At 40.8% G+C, this 11,023-nt stretch overlaps 2 non-coding genes across 2 annotated transcripts; both read left to right on the forward strand.

Annotated features, from left to right (window-relative positions):
• The first annotated feature begins 3,708 nt into the window (after positions 1-3,708).
• On the forward strand, positions 3,709-3,812 carry LOC112804744 (small nucleolar RNA R71). The gene has a single exon (XR_003203360.1). It is a non-coding gene; the product is annotated as a small nucleolar RNA R71 (small nucleolar RNA).
• A 6,867-nt stretch (positions 3,813-10,679) lies between these two features.
• Positions 10,680-10,787, forward strand: LOC112804724 (small nucleolar RNA R71). Its single transcript, XR_003203341.1, has one exon. It is a non-coding gene; the product is annotated as a small nucleolar RNA R71 (small nucleolar RNA).
• The last annotated feature ends 236 nt before the right edge of the window (positions 10,788-11,023 follow it).

An 11,023-nucleotide genomic window follows, 5' to 3' on the forward strand; every position in this document is an offset into this window, starting at 1 on the left:
GAACACCACCTTGGCTTTCATGCATAGTATCAGGATGGTGCTGGGATACCAAAGTCTAGCACCCGGATCATTCTTCTCGGCTGAATCCTGGATTCCTTCAGCTATAATTTCATGCACATTGATGCTTCCACCCTTCACTAGGCAATGTACCATGGTGGCTCGAGCAATATTGACCTCAGAATTATTTGCGGCTGGAAGGATAGACCTCCTTACTAGCTCAAACCATCCCTTGGCTTCTAGGATAAGGTCTCCTCTCCTAAGGAACCTCGGTCTCTTGTCCGAGTATCTTTCCCAATCAGACCCAATAACACACATATCACTCACAATTTCTTCAAGTTCATCTTCCTTGGGAGCATTACTTATTCTTGCTTGATAGCTAAGCTCATCAAAATGTGGTGATTTCAGCTAAAGAGTCCTTGTTATAGCATTGGGGCTGAAGTCCGCCTCCATTCCTCTTACATAACTTTTGAAAATGGGAGCCCTATTGCTATCTTTTCTGACCGCATTTGCATAGAACTCTTTGATGAGGTTTGCATTTATCTTTGTCTCTGGGTTCGTGAGCTTTTGCCAGCCCCTCTGTGCAATCTTCTCCCTGATCTTAGGGCATTCATCCTCATTGAACTGGAATGTCAATTCTGGCAAGATTTTCTTGTTTTTGATCCGTTCATATTGAAGCTCATAGAAGGCAGTCTTAAATCTCCCGGCATCAAAAGGAGGATGCTCCATGGGCTCCTTCCCTCTTCTCCTTTTAGAACTGGATGAATCCATGCAAGATAGTTGACGTGTTTGTTACTCACAAGATGGCTAGGAGGGTGTGTATGAGAATTTTGGTGGATGATGAACTGTGTGTTCGAAAGAGGGAAGGGAGATGAATGAAAACAAGAAGTGTACAGAGAGGGTGCAGAATGAGAACCCTTTATATAGAAGGTAATGGGTGTTTGAAAGGTGTGGATTGATGGTGTTGGTTTAGTGACGGACGGTTGGGGTTTGCCATTGGATGAGCACGAGGATCACCCCTTTTATGAGGGTTTTGGTTCGGTCTCCAAAGCTATCCACTTTCCAATGTTGCATGGCAACACTTTCCAAGTTACTCCCCTTGGAGACAAGTGTATAAGTTCCTTGGTATAGTGGCCAAATCTCCTTTCCTTGATTGTCCTATCAAGTACCATCAATGTCCTTTTTTATTTCTTATACAAGACAAAAGGAATGCAAACGGTTAATTGAAAATTTTGGTGGGAAGACTTAAGGTGTGAACTAGCTACTAGAAAAAAAATATTTTTCTTTTGTTTTTAAATACTACATGCTTTTTATGAATGTAAATCAACCAACCATTAAATTGTCCATGCATGCAACGTTGGTACACCAAACTTGTTTGTGATCATATGGTGCAACAAGATTCAGAAATAATCTCTCATCATGAAGTGTGTTCAAGCCCTCTTGGTATACCTTGAACACCAAACTTAGCATGTACTATATGCTGCATGTAAGGGGTCTTATATTGGTTGTCAAAATTCATTTAAAAATCCATGAGATTTGCTTTATTACTACTATTAGAGATTAAAGAGAGAGGGTATAGAACATGGGTTGCCTCCCGTGAAGCGCTTCTTTAGTGTCATTAGCTTGACGTTTGGTCCTTGTCAAGGTGGTTAGTAGTGCTTAAAATCTTCCCCCCTTGCAGTGAATCTGTTTCCATTGGCCTTGTTGACAAGTTCCACATGCTCTAAGGACAAGATTTTGTTGATGGTGTACACTGGAGGCAGCTGGGATGGAATAGTGGGGAGGTGAGGTGGTATAGATGGAAAGTATGTAGAGACCACTTTATCTCCTGGAGAGAAACCTTCTGTAGGGATTTTCTTGTTTTTCCATCCCCTTGGGACCTTTTTTCTTGAGTCCTTTGATGTCGCTCTGCTACTTGTGGTTTTTCCTTTGAGGGAAGTTTTGTTGCTTGTCTCATACGACTCTGGTGGGTCTGGTTCCTTTTGAATTACACTTGGCTGTTGCTCCTTCTGATCACATTGGTTGTTAGCCACAGGAGTTCTTAGAGGTAGTGCTTGAGCTCCCTTGTTTGACTCTTCCTTCAGCTCTTTGTTATCATGATCTGCTTCTTGTGAGAGTTTGAAAACATTGAAGGTGAGCTACTCATCATGTATTCTCAATACTAGCTCTCCTCGCTCCACATCTATAAGTGCTCTGGCTGTGGCTAAGAATGGCCTTCCCAGAATGATGGGGTGAATAGGATTCTCATCCATTTCCAGGATGACAAAATCTGTGGGGAGGAAGTAGTTCCCAACCTTTACTAACACATTCTCAACCACTTCTATTGCCTGTTTTTGAGTTTTGTCAGCTAATTTGATGATTACATCTGTGGGTGTTAGCTCATTGATTTGAAGCTTTTTCATGAGAGATAGAGGCATTAGGTTGATACTTGCTCCCAAGTCACAGAGTCCCTTATTGATCATTGTTTCTCCTATAGCACAGGGAATGTGAAAACTCCCTGGATCCTTCTTCTTTGTGGGTGGCTCTGTTTGAATGAGAGCACTATAATCCCTGTTCATCTTTATTGTTTGTCCACCCTTCAATGAACTCTTTCTGGCTAGTAGCTCCTTTATATACTTGATGTAAGAAGGCATTTGCTGGAGGGCCTTAATGAATGGTATATTTACATCAAGAGATGCAAACATGTCGAGGAACCTTGAATACATTCTCCCTGCTACACCACCCTTAAGCCTGTGGGGGAAGGGTGCATATGGGTTCAGTATCTCCCTCTCCTTCAGCTCTTCCTTGAGTGTGAGTTGAGGTGCAGAGTTTCTTTCTTCATGATTTTCCTTTGGACTGTCTTGGAGGTGTTCTACTTCCTCCATACTCCTCTCATCACTTGTGGTGATCATCTTACATTCTTCCCACCTTACTTTCTTTGTTTCTCCTCTTGGGTTCTTCTTTGTGTCACTTGGAAAACCATCAGTCAGTTTGGGAATTTGTTGAGCTAGTTACCCTACTTGAGACTCTAGTTTCTTGATGTTTTCCCCTTGGTTTTTGATATTGGCTCGTACTTCCTCCTTAAACACCTTATTGTCTTGGATTTCTCTACATAGGTCTTCAAGTAGAGTCTCAATCTTTGAAAGTCTATCCTCGGTTAGTGATGGTGGGTTGGGATTAGGTAGTTGTTGATAGGACCTCTGTGAGGGATGTTGGTGGGTTGCATTATTGTTGGGGTTGTGGTTGTGGCGTCTTTGATCTTGGCATTGGTCTTGTTGATTTCCCCACCTAAAGTTGGGGTGATTTCTCCATCCAGAGTTGTAAGTTTCAGAGTATGGATCATGGATTTGTCTAGGTGAGTTTCCAACATAGTTGGCTTGTTCCCAGTCACCTTCTTCTCCTATATTCACTCATTCTTGAGCTGGTGATGAAGTGATGACTGCTCCAACTTGGTTTTCCTCCACCTTCTTGGTAAGATCTGCTAGCTGCTTGGTGATCATCTTATTTTGAGCTAGCAATGCATCCATGTGGTTCAGCTCCATTACTCCTCGAGTATTGCTTCTTTCAGAGGCATAGAAGTAGTCATTCTCAGCTACTGTTTCAATGACATCTATGGCTTATTCAATGGTTTTCTTCTTGTTTAGAGAGTCCCCTGATGAATGGTCTACAGTCTTCTTTGACTCATAAGAAAGACCTTCATAGAAAATGTGAAGTTGAACCCATTCATTGAACATGTCTGGTGGGCATCTTCTTGTTAAGTCCTTGAACCTCTTCCATGCCTCATAGAGAGTCTCACCATCTTGTTGTCTAAAAGTTTGCACCTTAGTTCTCAACCTATTAATTCTTTGAGGAGGGTAGAATCTTGCCAAAAATTTGTTCACCACATCTTTCCAATTTGTAAAGCTCTCCTTTGGGAAGGATTCAAGCCACTTGGATGCTTTGTCCCTGAGTGAAAAAGGGAACAAAAGCAGCCTATAGACATCCGGGTGGACTCCATTAGACTTCATAGTGTCACAAATTCTCAGGAAGGTGGTTAGATGTTGGTTGGGGTCTTCTTGAGCACTACCTCCAAATGAGCAATTGTTCTGAACAAGGGTGATTAGCTGGTGTTTTAATTCAAAGTTGTTGGCATGTATGGTGGGCTTTTGGATGCTATTTCCACAGTTTCCTGGATTTGGATTGATGTAGGAGCCTAGAACTCTCCTTTCTTGCCCAGCATGGTTTGCAGGGCCTTCTCTAGCATGGTTGTGAGCTTCTCCTTCATGATTGTTTTCCAAGTTCTCCTCCATGTTGGTTTCAAAATACTCTTCCTCTTCCTCAGCACCAACAACTCCTTTCCCTCTTGCTTCCTTCCTTAGTCTCCGGAGGGTTCTTTCAGGTTCTGAATCGAAGGAAGTTGAAGCTCCCCCTCTTCTGCCTATCATACAACTAACAAAACACATAGCAAGAGATGAAATAAAGAGGTTATTCTTATTAGATTGATTGTTAGTGTGAGTGGTGCAAATTATCAAATAGTTAGTGGGTTAGTGAGCAGAATTGTAAATAATAAAGAAAGAAAGAAAACAGAGGGGGTATAGGGGGTGAGGAAGAAACGGAACAAACTGAAGGTAAACAACTGAATAAAGTAAACAAACAAAAGAAAAAATGCTCAATCTAGTGAACTTCCAACTTAATCATTGTTGATACAAAACCAATCCCCGGCAACGGCGCCATAAACTTGATGCACGAAAACTTGTCTCTCAACAAATTTCCCTTCGGCAAGTATACCGAATTGTCGTCAAGTAAAAACTCACAATAGAGTGAGGTCAAATCCCACAGGGATTGATTGGTCAAGCAACTTTAGTTGGAAGAATATGCTAGTTGAGCTAAACAGAAGGTAGTTTGAGAATTGTAGAAAATTAAATGGCGGGAAAGTAAATAGCAGAGAATAAAGTGCAGAATCTTAGATGGGGAATGAGCATGTAAATAAATGGCAGAAAGTAAAGAGAATGGGTAAGATCAGAAATAGGGAATTCATTGGGCTCAGGAGATGTTGTATTCTCTGGATCAAATTCATTTTCATCTCTTCCTCAATCAAAGCATCTATTGATCTCCTTAGAAATCTTAAGTGATTGGGTTCCAATTCCTTGGCAACCCAATCTCTCTAAGCTTGAACAATTGCCCAATTCCTTGATTTAATTGCTCATGGGAAGAGATAAAGTGTGGTCACTGATTATACCACATGTATTTCCAAATCAAAGTGTTGGGAGGATTACATGTCACTATATCCGCCCAGACCCCAATTTGATCCAACATGACAAAGCAATTCTAGCATGATCTCCTCATCCTTTTTCCAAGGCTCAGAGGAGATCCAATTATGGAGAGTTTCTTTTCCAAGACAACTAACCAATTGAATTAAGATCAAAAGCTTTCTAGTAAATCAAAAGAGAAGAAAGAAGAAGAGAATGAAAACTATAATTGATCCATCAAATTACAATAGAGCTCCCTAACCCAATGAAAGGGGTTTAGTTGTTCATAGCTCTAGAAATGGAAAATGGTAGAAAAGAATACATTCTTAGCTAAAAGTGCAGAAAAGTAAATATACAGAGGGTAGTTCTCCAAAGTGCCAAGTTTTTCTATAGTTCAAAACTACTCCTATATATACTACTTCTCTTGATCTTCTAGTGAGTTCTTCAAGTCTTGGATGTGGGCCTTAGATATTAAGTTGAAGCAGTTACAATCTTTAGTCGGCTCAGCTTGCAGAAAAGTATGAATTAGGCATGGGCGTTAGTGAAGTTAACGTTAAGTGACATTGTGGGTTCGAGAAGGTTAGTGGCAATCACCTTTTTCACTAACGTTCCAACCCCATATAACCCACGTTAACTCCAACGTTAGTGGCACTAACGTGACCACTAACGTTGCCTTATAAACCTTCGTAAGCGTTATTGGGACTCACCTTTCCCAATAACGTTGCCTTGTGCCCCTTGTCCCTACGTTAGAGTTCACGTTAGTGTAACAAACGTGGCTCTTAACGTGGGTATGCCTCATCTTCGAGAGCGTTAGTGGCACTCACATTTGTCACTAATGCTCCAAGTACCCCTACTCTCCACGTTAGAGCTCATGTTAACTAAGTTAACGTGGCCACTAACGTGGTAGTGAATGCCATCTCCAACGTTAGTGACAAAGGTGAGTGTCACTAACGTTGGCTCATCAATCTTAGATCCACGTTAACTTTCACGTTAGTGGTCTTAACGTGACCACTAACGTGGGCAATGCTAGTTTGATCCAACGTTAGTGACAAAGGTGAGTGTCACTAACGTTGCGATTGTTCCTATCTTCCACGTTAGAGTTCACGTTAACTTAACGTGGTTCATTGCCACATTTTGGAGCGTTAGTGGTGTTCACGTTTACCACTAACGTTGGAGCTCTCTTTGTCTCCACGTTAACTACCACGTTAACCTAGTTAACGTGGCAATTAACGTGGGCTTATGATGGCTTCGCAGGCGTTATTGGTGATCACTTTTCTCATTAACGTTGCAAGCTTTTTCCCATTCCACGTTAGTCGTCACGTTAACTAGGTTAACGTGGCTACTAACGTGGTTCTTCCTTGCTTCCTTTGTCCTGAAATCAAGAAAATAAAGTGCATCAAAGCTCTAGTCAAAGTCATGAGATTATGCATCAACAATTTGTCATTCAATTCTTGCAAAATCCTCATGAAATCATGTAAAATTCACAATAGTTGCTTGAATCAAGGTGTGAGTGTATTTTCATCCAAAACTTGCCTTATTCTCTAAGAAAATGCATGAAACTACACTAAAATAGTAAAGAAAAGGTCAGTGAAACTGGCCTAGATGCCCGGGCATCACATATGAGTCTTAGTCGTGGCCCTAAGCATCTTGTTTTCCAATATTACCACCGGATACTAAATGCCACAGACACATAACTGGGTGAACCTTTTCAGATTGTGACTCAGCTTTGCTAGAGTCCCCAGTTAGAGGTGTCCAGAGTTCTTAAGCACACTCTTTTTCTTTGGATCACGACTTTTACCACTCAGTCCCAAGCTTTTCACTTGGACCTTCATGACACAAGCATATGGTTAGGGACAGCTTGATTTTAGCCGCTTAGGCCAAGATTTCATTCTTTTGGGCCCTTCTATCCACTGATGCTCAAAGCCTTGGATCCTCTTTACCCTTGCCTTTTAGTTTAAAGGGTTACTGGCTTTTTGCTCTTGCCTTTTGGTTTAAGGAGCTATTGGCTTTTTCTGCTTGCTTTTTCTTTTTCTTTCTTTTTTTTGCCTATTTTTTTCCCAAGCTTTGTATTTTTCACTGCTTTTTCTTGCTTCAAGAATCAATTTTATGATTTTTCAGATTATCAATAACATTTCTCTTTTTTCATTATTTTTTCAAGAGCCAATAATTTTAACATTCATAAACTTCACTATAAAAAATATGCACTGTTCAAGCATTCATTCAAAAAACAAAAAGTATTGCCATCATATCAAAATAATTGACTAATTTCAAGATAGAATTCAAAATTCATGTACTTCTTGTTCTTCTGCAATTAGAAACATTTTCATTTAAGAAAGGTGAATGATTCATGGGACACTCATAGCTTTAAGACATAGACACTAGACACTAATGATCATGTAATAAACATAGACAAAACATAAAGCATAAAAACCGCAAAACAGAAAAACAAATAACAAGGAAATTAAAGAATAGGTCCACCTTAGTGATGGCGGCTAGTTCTTTCTCTGGAAGATCCTATGGAGTGCTTAAGCTCCTCAATGTCTCTTCCTTGCCCTTGTTGCTCTTTCCTCATGGCTCTTTGATCCTTTCTAATTTCATGGAGGATAATAGAGTGCTCTTGGTACTCCATCCTTTGTTGCTCCATATTGGAACTCAATTCTCCTAAAGAGGTGTTGAGTTGCTCCCAATAGTTATGTGGAGAGAAATGCATCCCTTGAGGCATCTCAGGGATTTCTTGATGAGGAATTTCCTCATGCTCATGTTGAGGTCCATGAGTGGGCTCTCTTGTTTGCTCTATCCTCTTTTTAGTGATGGGCTTTTGAGAAAAATTTCTCCATCTCCCATGACTCGGAGTTGGAAGCAGCTGCCTTCCCTTTTCCTCTTTCTAGAGGTTTCTCTGGCCTTAGGTGCCATTAATGGTTATGGAAAAACAAAAAATAACGCTTTTTTCCACACCAAAATTAAAAGGTTTGCTCGTCCTTGAGCAAAAGAAGAAAGAAAGGATGAGGAGAAAAAGAAATGAAGGAGATGAGCTGTATTTATAGGGTAAGAGAAAGATGGGATACGTGTGAGAATGGGTGGGTTTGGGAGGGAGATGGTTTGAATTTGAATGGGTGGGGGTAAGTGAGTTGTATGATGGGAAATAGTGGATGGATGTGAGTAGTGAAGAGGTTTTGGGAAAGAGGGTAGGATTTGATAGGTGAATGGTGTTTGGGAAAGGGTGTTATGGAAATGTGGGAAGAGGAGTGAGAATGAGTTGGGGTAGGTAGATATCCTATGGAGTCCACAAATCCTGAGGTGTCAAGGATTTCTCATCCCTGCACCTTTCTGGCGTTTAAACGCCTTCTGTGTGGCATTTCTAGCGTTAAATGCCATGCTGCTGCCCATTTCTGGCGTTAAACACCAGTCTGGCTGCCAGTTCTGGCGTTTAACGCCCAGAATGCTGCTAGACTGGGCGTTAAATGCCCATTCTGCTACCCTTATTGGCGTTTAACGCCAGCCAGACACCAAACAGCCTTTTCAAGCATTAAACGCCAGTCTGTGTGCCATTTCTGGCGTCTAATGCCCAGAATGGTGCTAGACTAGGCGTTAAACACCCAATTTGCTAGCCTTACTGGCGTTTAAACGCCAGTAAGCTCGTCCTCCAGGGTGTGCTATTTTTTTATGCTGTTTTTTATTCTTGCTTTAATTCTGCAGCTATTTTTGTGACTTCACATGATCAACAACCTAAAGAAAACAATGACTAACACTAGAAAATAAAAATGAGAAAGTAGTTAATATAGATAAATAAAATTAGATTGCCTCCCAATAAGCGCTTCTTTAATGTCAATAGCTTGACAGGAAGCTCTTACAGAGCTTCACAGATGCTCAGAGCATGGTTGTGGCCTCCCAACACCAAACTTAGAAGTTAAGTGTGCGGGTTCTGTCTGACTCTGTTTTGATTGAAGCTTTTCATGCTTCTTCTTTATGTCTACAGAAGAAGATTCTTGAGCCTTAAGCACATGGTAGTCCTCATTCAATTGAAGGACTAACTCTCCTTTGTCCACATCAATCACAGCCCTTGCTATGGCTAGAAAAGGTCTTCCAAGGATGATGGATTCATCCTCATCCTTCCCAGTGTATAGGATTATGAAGTTAGCAAGGACGTAAAGGCCTTCAACCTTCACTAAGACATCCTCTACAAGTCTATATGCCTGTTTCATTGATTTGTCTGCCATCTCTAGTGAGATTTTTACAGCTTGTACTTCAAAGATCCCTAGTTTCTCCATTACAAAGAGTGGCATGAGGTTGATACCTGACCCCAGGTCACACAAAGCCTTTTCAAAGGTCATGGTGCCTATGATGCAAGGTATTAAGAACTTTCCAAGATTCAGTTTCTTCTGAGGTAATGTCTGCCAAATCCATGTGTTCAGTTCATTGATGAGCAATGGAGGTTCATCCTCCCAAGTCTCATTACTAAATAACTTGGTATTCAGTTTCATGATTGATCTCAGATACTGAGCAACTTGCTCTTCATCAATGTCTTCACCATTTTCAGAGGAAGAATATTCATCAGAGCTCATGAATGGCAATAGTAAGTTCAGTAGAATCTCTATGGTCTCTATATGAGCCTCAGATTCCTTTGGTTCCTCAATAGGTAACTCCTTATTTGTCAGTGGACGTCCCTTGAGGTCTTTCTCACTAGGAATCACTGCCTTTTCACTCTCTCCAGGTTCGGCTACTTTGGATGTTGCACTCTCTTTTGGAATTCTCTTCTGTATTGCTTTGGAGAGTACTAGGAGGAATTTCAGTAACTCTTTTACTCAGATGACCCACTTATCCCTCTAAATTTTTTATGGAGGACCTTGTTTTAGTCATGAAACTGAGAGTGGCCTTAGATAGATCAGAGACCATGTTTGCTAAGTCAGAGAGGCTATGCTCAGAATTATCTGTCTGCTGCTGAGATGATAATGGAAAAGGTTTGCTATTGCCAAACCTATTTCTCCCACCATTATTGTTGTTGAAGCCTTGTTGAGGCTTCTGTTGATCCTTCAATGAGAAATTTGGATGATTCTTCCATGAAAGATTATAGGTGTTTCCATAGGATTCTCCCATGTAATTCACCTCTTCCATTGTAGGATTCTCAGGGTCATAAGCTTCTCCTTCAGAGGAGGCTTCTTTAGCACTACCGGATGCAGCTTGCAATCCAGTCAGATTCTAAGAAATCATATTGACTTGCTGAGCCAATATTTTATTCTGAGCCAATATGGCATTCAGAGTATCAATCTCAAGAACACCTTTCTTCTTAGTCATCCCATTATTTACAGGATTTCTTTCAGAAGTGTACATGAACTGGTTATTTGCAATCATCTCAATGAGTTCCTGGGCTTCTACAGGAGTTTTCAGATGAAGAGATCCACTAGCAGAATGGTCCAATGACATCTTGGACAATTCAGATAGACCATCATAGAATATACATATGATGCTCCATTCTGGAAGCATATCAGAAGGACACCTTTTACTTAATTTCTTGTATCTTTCCCAAGCTTCATAGAGGGATTCACCTTCCTTCTATTTGAAGGTTTGGACTTCCACTCTAAGCTTGCTCATCTTTTGAGGTGGAAAGAATTTGGTCAAGAAAGCATTGACCAACTTGTCCTAAGAGTTCAGGCTTTCTCTAGGTTGTGAGTCCAACCATGTTCTAGCTCTGTCTCTTACAGCAAAGGGGAAAAGCATAAGTCTGTAGACCTCGGGATCAACCCCATTGGTCTTGATAGTATCACAGATCTGCAAGAATTCAGCTAAGAACTGATGAGGATCTTCTGAAATTAGAGAAACTA

This window comes from Arachis hypogaea, chromosome 5, assembly GCF_003086295.3.
Source record: "Arachis hypogaea cultivar Tifrunner chromosome 5, arahy.Tifrunner.gnm2.J5K5, whole genome shotgun sequence".
NCBI lineage: Eukaryota > Viridiplantae > Streptophyta > Magnoliopsida > Fabales > Fabaceae > Arachis > Arachis hypogaea.